The 13,000-nt window shown below is 32.8% G+C and overlaps 1 protein-coding gene across 1 annotated transcript in view; it reads left to right on the forward strand.

The window, feature by feature from the left end:
- Positions 1-13,000, forward strand: part of LOC129753997 (outer dynein arm-docking complex subunit 1-like) — a 41,528-nt gene that overhangs the window by 10,383 nt on the left and 18,145 nt on the right. The gene's annotated exons all lie outside the window — the stretch shown is intronic.

Here is a 13,000-nt window from a genome sequence, read left to right on the forward strand (position 1 = left end):
TAGTCTAGAAGCACTCGAGGACCTTAAAAGCAACCACTCTTTTGATTTGTGTATTAGAAATATGATAAAGAAACCGTATCGGATCGACTCTTCGGTTGAACATTTATTATAGCGCATTTGTTGATACAGCCAGCATCAGATCTGTTTTTAACGTAAACTTTCGTAAGACTGGTAAGACATTCTGCATTCTTGTGGGAGCAGCAAGTATACATCTTTGAAAAATATTAAGAACAGCAGAGGACCTAGGTTGCTGCCTTTTGGGACTCTCGAAAAGTCGGTAAATTCGTTGGACTCACAGCTATTAGCCATTGAACTAATTCGCTTGAGAATCCCAGTCGTTGTAGGTTGGCTAGTAGAAGTCCATGGTTTATTCTATCAAAGGCGGATTTTCTAGTACAAAATATTCAATTTTTCATACAAACATAAAAGTTCAAATTTACCCATGTTAACGTTAGTTAGTAAGTGAAAAAATCTGAAATATAAACAATGATAAAATTCTCATCTTCTTTAGTTTTTTTTTGCTTGAACTTGTTTGGACATTTGATAAAGTTTTCTTATTTAAAAAATACTTTAAACCTTATTTGTTTCCCCTTCCAGTTTTTCTGGAAAAGCGGATGCATTATTGTCAAAATTATAGTATTGGATTATTTTCAACCCAGAATACATTGTTCCTAATTTCTTCTTCCAATTTTTGTTTGCTTTTCGTTCTTGAACCTATAGATTTTTATTTTGATGATTTCTGAATAAAATTCCATAGGTTCAAGCAGGAAAAGCAAACAAAAATTGGAAAGTAGCAGATGAGTACAGGTGAAAAGGTGGTTGTTTTTTAAGCTCGAGATACGATTGAAAGTGCGATTATATAGATTCTCATTGGCACGACTCAGCATCAAAGTCGACAAAAAACGGGGTTCTTGGCAAAATATTATCTCTAGTTCTTTGGTTTGACACAAGCAGTGTTCGGCATCGCTAACTGAAAAAGTAGAGCCGCTAATTAGATCGCTAACTCTTTCAAAGTTAGCGGTAGCTAATAAAATACGCTAAATGTGCCGAAAAAGTTATCGCTTTAAGTTTAAAGCGCTAATCGCTAATCACTAACTGTTGACCAACATAGAGGCCGGAACAAATATCAAATTCTTCTTTTGTCACGCCGCACAGTGGTCCAAAACCCAGAAAGGCGGCATCCATAAATTACGTAACGCAAAAATGCACTTTTTTGACCCCCTCCCCCCCGTATGTCACAAATCGTAACGCTTCGACGAACCCCCCTTCGAAAATTACGTAACGCTGATAATTACCCCCCCCCCATCTTCACATGTTTTTAAATACATTTTCGAAGATAAAAAAAAAAATTAACATATTTTTTTTTAACGTTTTACAAAACGGAATTTATATCTATCCAAATCGCTTCTTAGTACTCATTGATGATAAATCTTTGATAAAATAAATTGATTGTCTTAATCCGAGTTGTTCTGTGCTTGTTCACTGATGATCTAACTTGTTTACTTTAGTTTGTTTAAGGAGTATAACTTGTCGGCATAAGCAGTATAACTTGTTATGCTAAATATACTCAACTTAGTACTATTCGTCGGAGTAATCAAAATTGCATTTTTTAATTCAATTGAGATAAAAATAGTAAAATTTCCGTCTTAAGGTTGAACCTAATATTCGGTTTTCCACCGGTTATTTAACGGATATTCAATCCGCATTTGTCGGAGTCTAATTCAAAATCTTTAAAGGGGAAAGGTTCCAAACCAGTTTCAATCATGTTGAAGCCTACAAATTTTAAGCAAATTTTGGTATGTTTATCATTCTGCGAAAATGCCATGACATCAAAATAGCTGCGATTAAGTAAACTGAAATTTTTAAGGAAAAAATCGTTACGTAACGATGAGCATACCTCCCCCCCTCCCCTATGTCACAATTAGTAACGCTCGAGCTTACTCCCTCCCCCCCCTAGAAGCGTTACGTAATTTATGGATGCCCCCAAAAGCTGGCAGAAAGTCGATTTTTGAAGCGCTCATAATTATCTATTCAAATATTTCATCGTGTTCCGACATTTTCAAGCTAAATGAAACCATGAAAATGATAGTCTTAAGTTTACCCGTTTCGGAGTTTTCAAAGAAATGCTAAGAAAAGATTGAATATTTTTTGAAAAATTCGCAAAGATTTGCTTACATTGAAAAACGAATAGATATTCAAATCGTGAATATATATTGCTTTGCAATTATTTTTATATTTTTGTTTGGCATATTTTACACATTATCTAATAAAAATTTGTGATTTAGTATAAAGTTGAAATTTTTTATATGGAATTTAGTTGCAAAAAACGATACATATTTTGAATTTTGTAACTTCAACTAGAGATTTAAAAAAAACTCCACATAACTTCACTCTAATTTTACGTTGGATAGATTCCCACATTTCTGGGCTACAAAATATGGCAAATTGGGATGCCTTTTTTGCCATTTTTGGAGGACGACGTCAAAGAGTTGAACCACTTTTTTCATCAAATTTGACTTCTAAGCCAATAACCTCCCGGATCACGAACTAAATTGATATTTAATTGGATCTCTAGGTTGATTTTTCTCAAAAATCCATTCAAAAAACATAATTTTCATATTATGAAGCACTATCAGTATGAATTTCTGTGACATTTTTACTATAAGGGAAACTTCCAAAACATAATTAAATTACTGTTTCTCAAATATTCTTCTGATTATTGTTCAAATCGTAGAACCTTTTTTGCTGTTCAATATTCATGAGAACCAATTGAAACTTTAAAAATTGTTAGAAACTTTTATGGTATTATTTAAAAATATGAAATAAATTTAAAAATAAATATTAAATGTTAAATTAAAAAAAATAGAAAATACGAAGCAAAAAGTTTGTATTTCTCGTTTAAAATGTAAATTAAGCGTTTTGTGTTAAAACAACCATTGGTATAATGAATCATCATTTAAGAAAAAAAGCCTTCAAACCTTAATTTCAAAATTTTGATCAGTAGTGGCGAAATTGTTGAACAATTCTCATCTATCATAAAATTTCTGTCATTTTTGTCATTGTCACTCGTTTATAAATGAAAAATTAAAAAAGTGATCGGTACTTGAGCGTTGTCAGGTCAATCTGGATTGATTAAATTTCATATGTATTGTAATTTTGAGATAATTTTAGATTCATTTAACCTTTCTAGGATGTGATAGATTTTGCAGCAATCTGTTGGAAAAATTTACTACAAGAATTTACTTACTGAGATATTAAAATAAATTAAATTTTTCTAATTTTATCAATAAAAAAAGAAATTTAGAAGAAAATATGAAAATAATATGTTATTTTTGGTGAAATTATGATTATTGAACAATTTTGAAAGGTTTCAGAGCAAAATTTGTTGAAAACAGACTTTTTGCCAGCTTTTTTGAGAATTGGACCACTGTGCGCCGCTCCCCCTTCGATTTTCCAACTCCTCAAGGAGTAATAAATAATGTTTCAAGTACATATTTCATTTAAAATTAGATAATCGAACTTTCATACAATTATATGAGCAAAACAAGAACTGTCAAAGATGGGAATTTTAACAACTCTCTGTATTCTACTATTTAAAAAAGAACGAATTTTCGAACAATTACAAGAGCAAAAGAACAGAATGTGAAAGATGGGAGACATCTCGTTTTTCAATTTAAATTTTGGTTACAAATTTAATCGATTTATCTGTTTTGTGCAAAGTAGATAGTATGCAATTTCGATGCAAACAATCTTTTGTGTAATTCATTTCATTTTGTTGTTTTTTGTATTATTTTACATTATCATCATTTAAAATCTTTAAACTGTTCTCCTCTGTTTCAAACTTGCAGGAGCATTTTAAAACGTATACATACATATACCCCCCTTATTCTGCGCCGCGCGTGAGGTGACGATAGTCGAGTCGAGTCGGAGTCGCGTGAGTCTTGTCACCTTATTCCCGAAACCGATGTGACAGAGCATACGATTTGTCACTCACGGTGACTACTAGATTAGGATAATAACTCAAAAAGTTAATTCTAAAAGACGTTTCCCACCTAAAGCGACTACTGGAATCGGGTGACTCGACTATCGTCACCTCACGCGCGGCGCAGAATAAGGGGGATATACAATTTGTATTTGAACTTTAAACGAAGGCTACAATGGTAATTTTATCTTATTTTTATATGAACTGATCTGTAAAATCTCTTAAAAACTGTATTGGGAAAAGTAAATATCTCAACCATTTGAAAACAGATGTTGATGAAGGGATGTTAAATATATTGTTATAATGTTTAACACCTTTTATTGTTATTTTTTTCTGTAAATTTTGCGAAAAAAAAGTGCTAAAAGAGAGAAAAATAACACTAAATACATCTTTTTTCTAACTCGAGTACACATCCCTAAAACTAATCCAATTAAGCAATCAGGATGATGCCCAATGTCACTTTAACTTGATAAATAACAAAAAATTTATTCTGTCACTAATAATGTAAGAGATTGATACAAATATATGAAAGTTAGCGGTCTCCAATTAGCGGAATAAAAAAATAGCGGAACTTTTTAATTCGCTAGATCAATCAATACTTAGCGGCGAAATAAAACCGCTAACAAAAAGTTAACGGACTAACTAGCGAATAGCGGATTAGGCCTTTGGGCCGAACACAAGAAATCTGTGGCGGTTTTCTGAGATAATATTTTTTTTGATTTTTTTTTATTTCATCCAAAAATCATGTCAAGTATAAAAAATTGAGTAATTTTACTTGAAAAGTAACAGTGTACATTACCAATGTTTTAAGATGTTCAGAAATCCTACCCAAGAAGTGTCTAAACTCAACTGAGAAATCTTTTAAAACTGAAGATAATTTCAAGAATCATAAATTTAAACCTCAACCTAGATTTTATCAAAAAATTTGCTAGAAATCTGTGGAATCTTTTTTTTTATTGTTTCGTCATGAATCAACTTGGTCATGGATATTCAGATTCTATATATTGTCGATGCATTTGAAAATCGAAGTTTTCGCGCTTATGAGTTGGCTACCAACCAACCAACCAGCGATAATGGAAAATGCCAATAATAGGGTTAAATCTTAAATATTTCGGATGTTTTTTAATAATTATTTTCAGCTTTAGTTTACTAAAAAATAATAAGATTTTCAAAGTCGGTTTCCCTATATTTTACTGTTTGTCCATAATTTTGCTTATGGGTTTGTTCTAAATTTAGCTTATGATGAAATGTGCGGCTTGACAAGTCATCTGCTTGAAAAATTTCTATCGAAATATCGTATGACTTTACGATTGGGAATTATTAAAACCCAATAAGAAAATCATTGACTGAAGTGCATAACTAATTCATGAAGCTGAGTAAATCTGGAGTCTGTTCTTTAGTATGAATGAAAATTGAGGACACTTAATCGAGATGATACAACTTATCTATTTTTATCTCATTCAATTTCACATACTTATCTATGATCGTGTGAAAATGCACCCAACTTTCCCAGACCCCAAATATCATTTCCGACGCACAAACACACTTTTGTGTTACATAATCGTACACATAAATTGGATATCCATTATCAGCGCCTACTTGCGATTGTGATTGCGGTGAACGAATAACGAACGTCATCATCGCGATCGGTTCCTCTCTAATTGGACACCAATAGATCTCCAATTTAATTATAATCATTCGAGCCGATCGTCGTATTGCATTTCTGCTGACTGATCGCCGTCACTTGCCATCTTCTCACGTAACCATGTCGTGTCATGTGGTGTCGTCACATTTCCGAATCTTTCAAATTGTGCCGATTGTGGGTAAGCTCATCAGCAGATCGGAAGTAGGCCTACACACGTATTCGTCACCCCTTGTGAAAATGAGGGAGCAAAAATCTCACATAACAAAGGTTTCATCAACAGTGCGTGGCAGGTGTTGAACTTATCAAATAGAAAGGGGAGGTTATCATCACTTTTTTCGCGCCGGTGCGATAAGATAAGCGTTGAAAAGTGTTGGTGGGGGGAAACCTTTACTTTTATCTGTCGCGTTATCTTGCAGTACGACAAGTGGGAAGTTATCAGTTTTGAGTTGTGAGTCATATTTGTTTCGGATGCAGGAAAACTTAAAAGAAACTGGTACCTATCAAAAGTATCACTGACGTTTTATTACCTAAAATAGCTCAATTACGACAAAGGACATCAGCGAACCATGCATGCAGGCACACGAGACTCGTTTATACATAAATAGTTGAAAAAAGCCTTAGCGTCAAAGTTGAGCGCGAAAAAAGTCACGCCTCGTCTAGCGTGAGATCATCTTCGCAGATCCGTTTCTCGGCTGCATAAAATTGGACTTTAGGTGCAAACTTTTTCCCCGCACACATTTCCTTGAGCTTCAGGTGTTATTTTTTCTCTGTTTCGAATGGTTGTTTTAATTTTGGAGCTGGCGAAAGTTTTTGGCGCAATTATTTGGGGCGTTGAATGATTACGTTGTTGCGTATATTTTTAAGGATGGCTTGTAGTCTGTAGCTACTCCCAAGATGAGTCATCTTTTGGCAACAACAATTGGCAACCAGAGTGAGCATTTAAAATGCGAATAATTATAGCAACAAAAGTTACAGCGCGTTCGGCTGTTCCGGTAGGGCGATTTGCCTCCGCTGTTGCTGGAAATGGTTAAAAATCACACAGCTGAAGAAGCTCTTTCACGCGATCTTTGACCGGAAACAAACGCCGCCGTGCCGTTCGTTGTCTTAGGTTATGATTGCCTCACCTTAGTGTTTGTTTTTATTCCTCTTAGGGTAGCCAATCTTGTTTGAAGAATTGTAAGACATGATTTCACAAAATTGAGTTTTCAAAAAACATTTTAATCAACATCTAATGCTTAACTGATTTGAAAGAAAAATAAAGGCAAATAATGTATTTCTGCGTAGCTGCGTTTTGTTAAATTTTATCTGCATGACTGCATCTCACCCGGGCGTAAATATGTAAAATTATGACTGAAACTTGTCACCATCAGGCAATTCTTTATCTACCCTAGAGCTCAATTTGTTTGAGATGACTTTTTTTTATTTTTTTTATTTTTAAAGTATTTAATTTGTGTCAAAGACCTCATTTTCCTGCGTTTGAAATGGTCAAAACCTCGTGCAAAACGAACTGATAAATTCATAAAACATGATTTGCCCTCCTATCGCAGATTTACTTCCAATCGCAGCACTCCGAAAAGTTTCAACAGTCACGTACACGTGTCATTCATAGAAGTGATTTTTACGAAATAAACAAAACGTTATCAGTTACCAAAATAAGTTTCATTTATTCAATGTTTTTGTTAGAAGAAAATAACTTTGAATGAACCAATCCAACGGCCACGTTTTGGAAAACCACCAGATGCACAAGAAAAATCTGAAATGTACAATCGATTGTCAGCAATTGACTCTCGAAAACCGAAGATTCTCGAATAGATCCAAAATCAGAAAATTTCGATGCGAAATCTTTCCGATATCAGCCCTTCTCGTAAAATAAACGTCTTGGAACGGACTCACCAAATAATCTCTGGACCATGATAGTTGATTATGGTTTTCACTTGCTCCTACTCTCTGGGCCGGTTTCAGCTCTGTACAGCACATATTGGGGTACCTTTGTTCGAATTATTCATCACCCAACCCGCAATTCGATCACTTGATCACACTTTACGATTAGTGACACATCCAGCAATTCGATAAATCACTTTTACCACTGAAATAACAAAGATAATAATTTTGAACAACGGAGAGAAAATTAAACACCACCATTGTCGAAAATCATCGCCTACTTTCCGAAAGGGATATTGTACAACAAATAAAGAAAGTCGAAAAAAGACTCACATCTTGTATCGAATGTCGACTACGAAACATCGAATAATGAATTTTGAAAATTTCATATGAGGCGCTTTGGATCAATCATAGGGTTGCTAATGCCCAAATCATAGTTTCGAAAAAAAACTTGCTTTTTGCCAAAGGGCTCAATTTTATATATATTATACAAATTTGAGCAGTTAAAACTGCAATAGAAAAACTGTAAAAAAAAATTAAAATACAATCCGAGTTTTGCATCAGATGTAGATTGAAACATGAAGAATCGATAGATAACTTAAAACTAATGATTTTGGCACTTGCACCCCTCCGATCCTGAGAGCCTCAAATAAAATTTAGAAAATATCAAATTATAACAAACAAAATCAGAAATGTAAACGAAATCGTATTAATTCAAATATTTGACTCATTTGATTCTTTAACGCTAATCCGTTTTAAGAATGTAATATAAGATTATTGAAAGTTTGACAGCTTGTAACCATTTACAAGCACATAAATTCATTTTTCTGGCACTCCTAATGAATAAATGAAATCTTCAATTTTGAAAGCTTTTTTTAATTTATGGAAGCTCTCTGAAAGCCCGGCCAAAAAACTGAACAAAAATTTGATATGTGATGTGATGATAATGCTTCTAAATACATTCTATCCGCTCATTTTCACCATCTTTCATTTCATCTAACGCTCTATCCATCTATTAAATTTTATAATCCTGAGATGTCCCTACTAAAAAGGACATCACTTTTCACCGATAAGGCCGATAAATTAAAGTAACAAATATAAATTACGGTGATTAATCTCTTCATCAAAATAACTTCCTAATAAGTTTTATATTGCCAATTCAATTCGACACTTTTGGTTGAAACGCTATATTTCTCTTGTTTGTCAACCGATTTGAACAAAAATTTGGTTTGCAAATATCGTAACGTTACCAAAATATGGTACTGGACAATATTCCTTTACGATAAATCATATTACTTTATTCAGAGTCAAGAAAAGTAGGAAAAACATGGATCTGAAAAAAAATATTTGAAAAGCTATCAAATTCTCAAAATGAAATCTCCTTAGTTGTAAACTGAAATAATTTTATTTTGGAATTATTGAATTTAAAAAAAACGAAGAAACAGAGGTTTTAATCAGCAATAAAATTTACACTCTTAGAACTTTTATCGGTGTAAAATCTGGAACGGGTGAGGGTTCATATCAAATTTGGATAATTACGCAACTCTTAGATCTCCTGAGTCCATCAGGAAAGATTGACAAAGAAGTTAACGCAAATGAAAAAAACTTTTTATTTGAAAAATGTTGAACAAATTTATTGGCTGCACTGTACAAGATTTGAACCCGAAATCTCAGGCTTTTGGTCAACGCACTATCGACTCCTGAATTTAAAGTTCGTTAAAACTACAAAATTTTCGATAATTCGGTGTTGGGTAAGACTTTTGTTTGTTGTTTGTTTGTTTGTTTGTTTGTTTGTTTGTTTGTTTGTTTGTTTGTTGAATATTTTAATTATTCGGTTTGAAATTTAAAAGTTTATTCCAAATGATTTAAAAATTTTTTGATTTTTATTTTCTCCTGATATTTTTTAACTAAGTGTAACTGTTTTTTTTAAATTTTCGAAAAAAAAATTTAATATGACAACTCCCCATTTTTGCCTTTTGACGTAGAATTACGTCTTACGGCACCACTATAGGGGTGCAAATTGAAATTCGCGAACGAATCTCGCGTCACGAAAAAAGCCTCTTCAACGGATATCTCTTCCAAAGATCATTTTGGGATGGGTGCTAGCAGCCAACATGACTAGACGTTGTAGAAGCACAACGAGTCGCATCTCCGTATGACTTTTTTCAGGATTTTAACCATGGCCATTGCCTTCTTCTAGAAAGCGGTATACTTTTTCTCAGCATTAAGCACGTGAGAGCCATTCTTCCCTAGAATAGTTCGTGTACCTAAACCTACTACCTACACTGCTGGTTAAAAGTTTGGAATCACCCCTTCATAAACATGATTTTTTTTGCGGCCATATCATAGCCAACTTATGACACATTGGATATATTTTCTTCGTATGTATTTGGCGAAAATGTATATTTAGTTCAATAGATCCATAATAATCCATAAGATGTCAAAGTTATGATAAAAAAAATTCCAGGTATTTTTAGGTCAGACATTTGAGTAAAATTTCCCGGAACATAATCAATCTTTAGTTGAAGTTTTCATGAAGCATGACTAGACAAAATTTAACTAAATATTAAACAAATAAGCTTTACAGATCAGCGATACGCTGTCTGATAACTACAAATTTTTTAATATCGATCTCAAACTTTTGGCAGATACATCATGCGGAGTGATCCCAAACTTTTGATCGATAACTTAGGTAGCTAGTTATATAGGTAATTTAAAGGACAAGTCAATTTATTGCTCAAAATTTAACAAAAACTTTTCTAATAAGTGTGTTTTCATGTTTTAGAAGGGGTGATCCCAAGCTTTTGGCTGGTAGTGTATTTTCAATAGACCTAGAAGAGAAATAAACGGATCAAAGCAAGCTTTTGATCGTTGATACTCTGCACGTGTGTTTTCGTGTCCACTCTTTGCAGCATACCTACCTATATTTTGCGTTCGCTATGATATTTTCGGCATATAAAATAAAAATTTTAGCGAATTCGATTAGTTGCTCAGAAACATTCGAACTTAAAACATGCAAGTTCAAATCGTGCTTGGCCTTATCGCTTTTGCGATTTTTTTTTATTTTCATGCTGATGTTGACGCTGGACCTGGCGCTTTTACATGTTGCAGTGTTAAGGCTAGTCCACACTAAGAGTCAGTTGGTCTCGAGACGGTCTAAATGTCTCCCATTTTATTCGGGAGACACTGAGAGTGTCTCATGTTTCCAGCAACAATAACAGACAACAAAGTTCGTCTCACAACAAAAATCGCAGTTCAAGTTGCCTATAGTGTAGATTAGGCTTTAATGTCTTAAGGCTGACTAGAAACGCCAATTGCGATGACAAGAAAAAATTAGATGAACTAGAATTAGAAGAACTAATGATTTATTCATTATGAACTCTCCGAGTTTTCATTGATACAAAGTTGCAAAACATTGTATATGAAAGTTTTATTCTGAATTGATAAAACAACTTTGCTTTACTATTTCTATTCACAATAGACGTCACCTTAACGTTATCCAAAAAGTTTTTATTTTAAATACTTATATACTGTCCAAAATTTGGTATATTGCTCAAGTTTTTCCACCAGAGAATAAGTACATAGCTAAAATCAGACAGATGTGTAGTAATTTTATATGGAAAGGATTCATATAGAAAGTAGCGAAACAACAATTGTACCTTCCTACATTTAAAGGCGGTCTATCTTTGCAAGATCTTGAAACTAAATCTAAAAGTCTTTATGTTAAAAATATATTATTTAAAAACAAGCATTCTGAACCAGATGATGATAATTTCATGTTGAATCAATTAAATAATACCAACCTTACGCTCGAGAATGGATATCAATTGCATTAAACTTAAAACCTTTTACTCATCTTTGTACTTCTAAATTAATATATGATTATCTCTTAAATGAAATGAACATAGTTCCAAAAGCTGTTAACGAATTATCGTACATGAAGTGGGATACAATGTTTGATAATTTTTCAAAAAAAATTCTTTCAAGTGATAGCAAAACTGCACTTTTCACAGTGTTCAACGATGTGGTTCCAACCAATAGTAAACTTTTCAATCATAAAATAGGAGGGATATCTTCACCTTGTGTGTGCGGAGAGCTAGATTCAATTAAACACAGAATCAAACTATGCGAGAATTCTAAAATTATTTGGAATTTTATTAAAGACATTATCCGAGATAGAATTAAAATTTATATTAATGATCCAGAAGAATTGATTTCGGTAGTAATCGGTGAAAATAGTTGCAAACTTAAAGCAGGGCTATGGTTAACAGTTGAAGCTATGGCTTACAACTTAAACCATCACGAAAAAACGAACATCAATCGGTTAAATGATTTCAAGAGACAAATACGCGAATTTCGTTGGAATAATAAATGTATATTATGTATATTTGAAAAGCATTTCAAGAATTTTTTGAACATCTGTTAGTTCAAATATGTAATAGATCAGAGTAGGAAATTTATGAACATGTTTTGCTAGTCGTGAGAAAGGATAAATAAACAGGATTTGAAAACGAAAAAAAAAAAATGATTCAAAAACGACAAACTCGTAATTGAAAATTAATTAAGTTCTCGTGAAAAGGTACCAAAAAACCGCAATTCTACGTAATTCTTGTGGCTGTGTCTTACAAACAACCTCTTTAACTTTTTATTTTGGATTTCTAAATTTTCAAATTTTTGATTGAATTTTTTCTGGAATGTTAGTATTTCTTCCCCTGAATATCTCAAGATTTTGTAATTTTAGGGAACTTAAATTGATGTTTTCAGATTAAAGGTTTTTTTTAGAATTGTGAGTAATTGTTCAATTTTGAGCGGATATTTAATGTTTGCTTTCATTTAATTGTTGTTTATGTTTCACTTCCGCTTCCTGACTCTTTGAGGTTTAATTTTTTAAGTGCATGAGACCAGACCAGATCGTTGATTGATTAAATAATATCGTTTTTATTTGATGTGTTTACTTTTTTCTGTTTCAAATTCGACTCTTTGATATTTATTCAGAGATTTTTTTGCTCATGCTTCGACTTTTCGGTAGTTTTAAAATCATTAGATTTCTGTTTATCGATTGTTTTAAGAATCCTTTCTTTCAAGAACAGGGAGGGCTCCCAAACTAGTTCATAGTAATAACTTGAACTGGAACAGATCTAAAGACGTTCTGATCAAATTCGGCACACAAGCAAATTTTTATGTAATTAGATGATCTACAAGTATTGAAATACGCTTCAACTTCTGTAAAGAAAGGCTCTTAAACAGTTTCAAAATAAAAAATTTATTTTTAACCGAAAGTTTTTCCAGCGATGTGCATTAAATTGATCGCTAAACGAATTACCTATAACAAAATGAGATCAGTTTTTATTATGATACACAAGTTTTGAATTGATTAAATTAATCAATATCTCACCATTTTGCTGATAGATTTTCTACATTAAAAAAATGGTTAACTCACGTAGAGTAAGGTGGGGTAAAAGTACGAGTCGGGTAAAAGTACGTTTTGGGAT

Source organism: Uranotaenia lowii, chromosome 3 (assembly GCF_029784155.1).
Source record: "Uranotaenia lowii strain MFRU-FL chromosome 3, ASM2978415v1, whole genome shotgun sequence".
In the NCBI taxonomy this organism is placed as follows: domain Eukaryota; kingdom Metazoa; phylum Arthropoda; class Insecta; order Diptera; family Culicidae; genus Uranotaenia; species Uranotaenia lowii.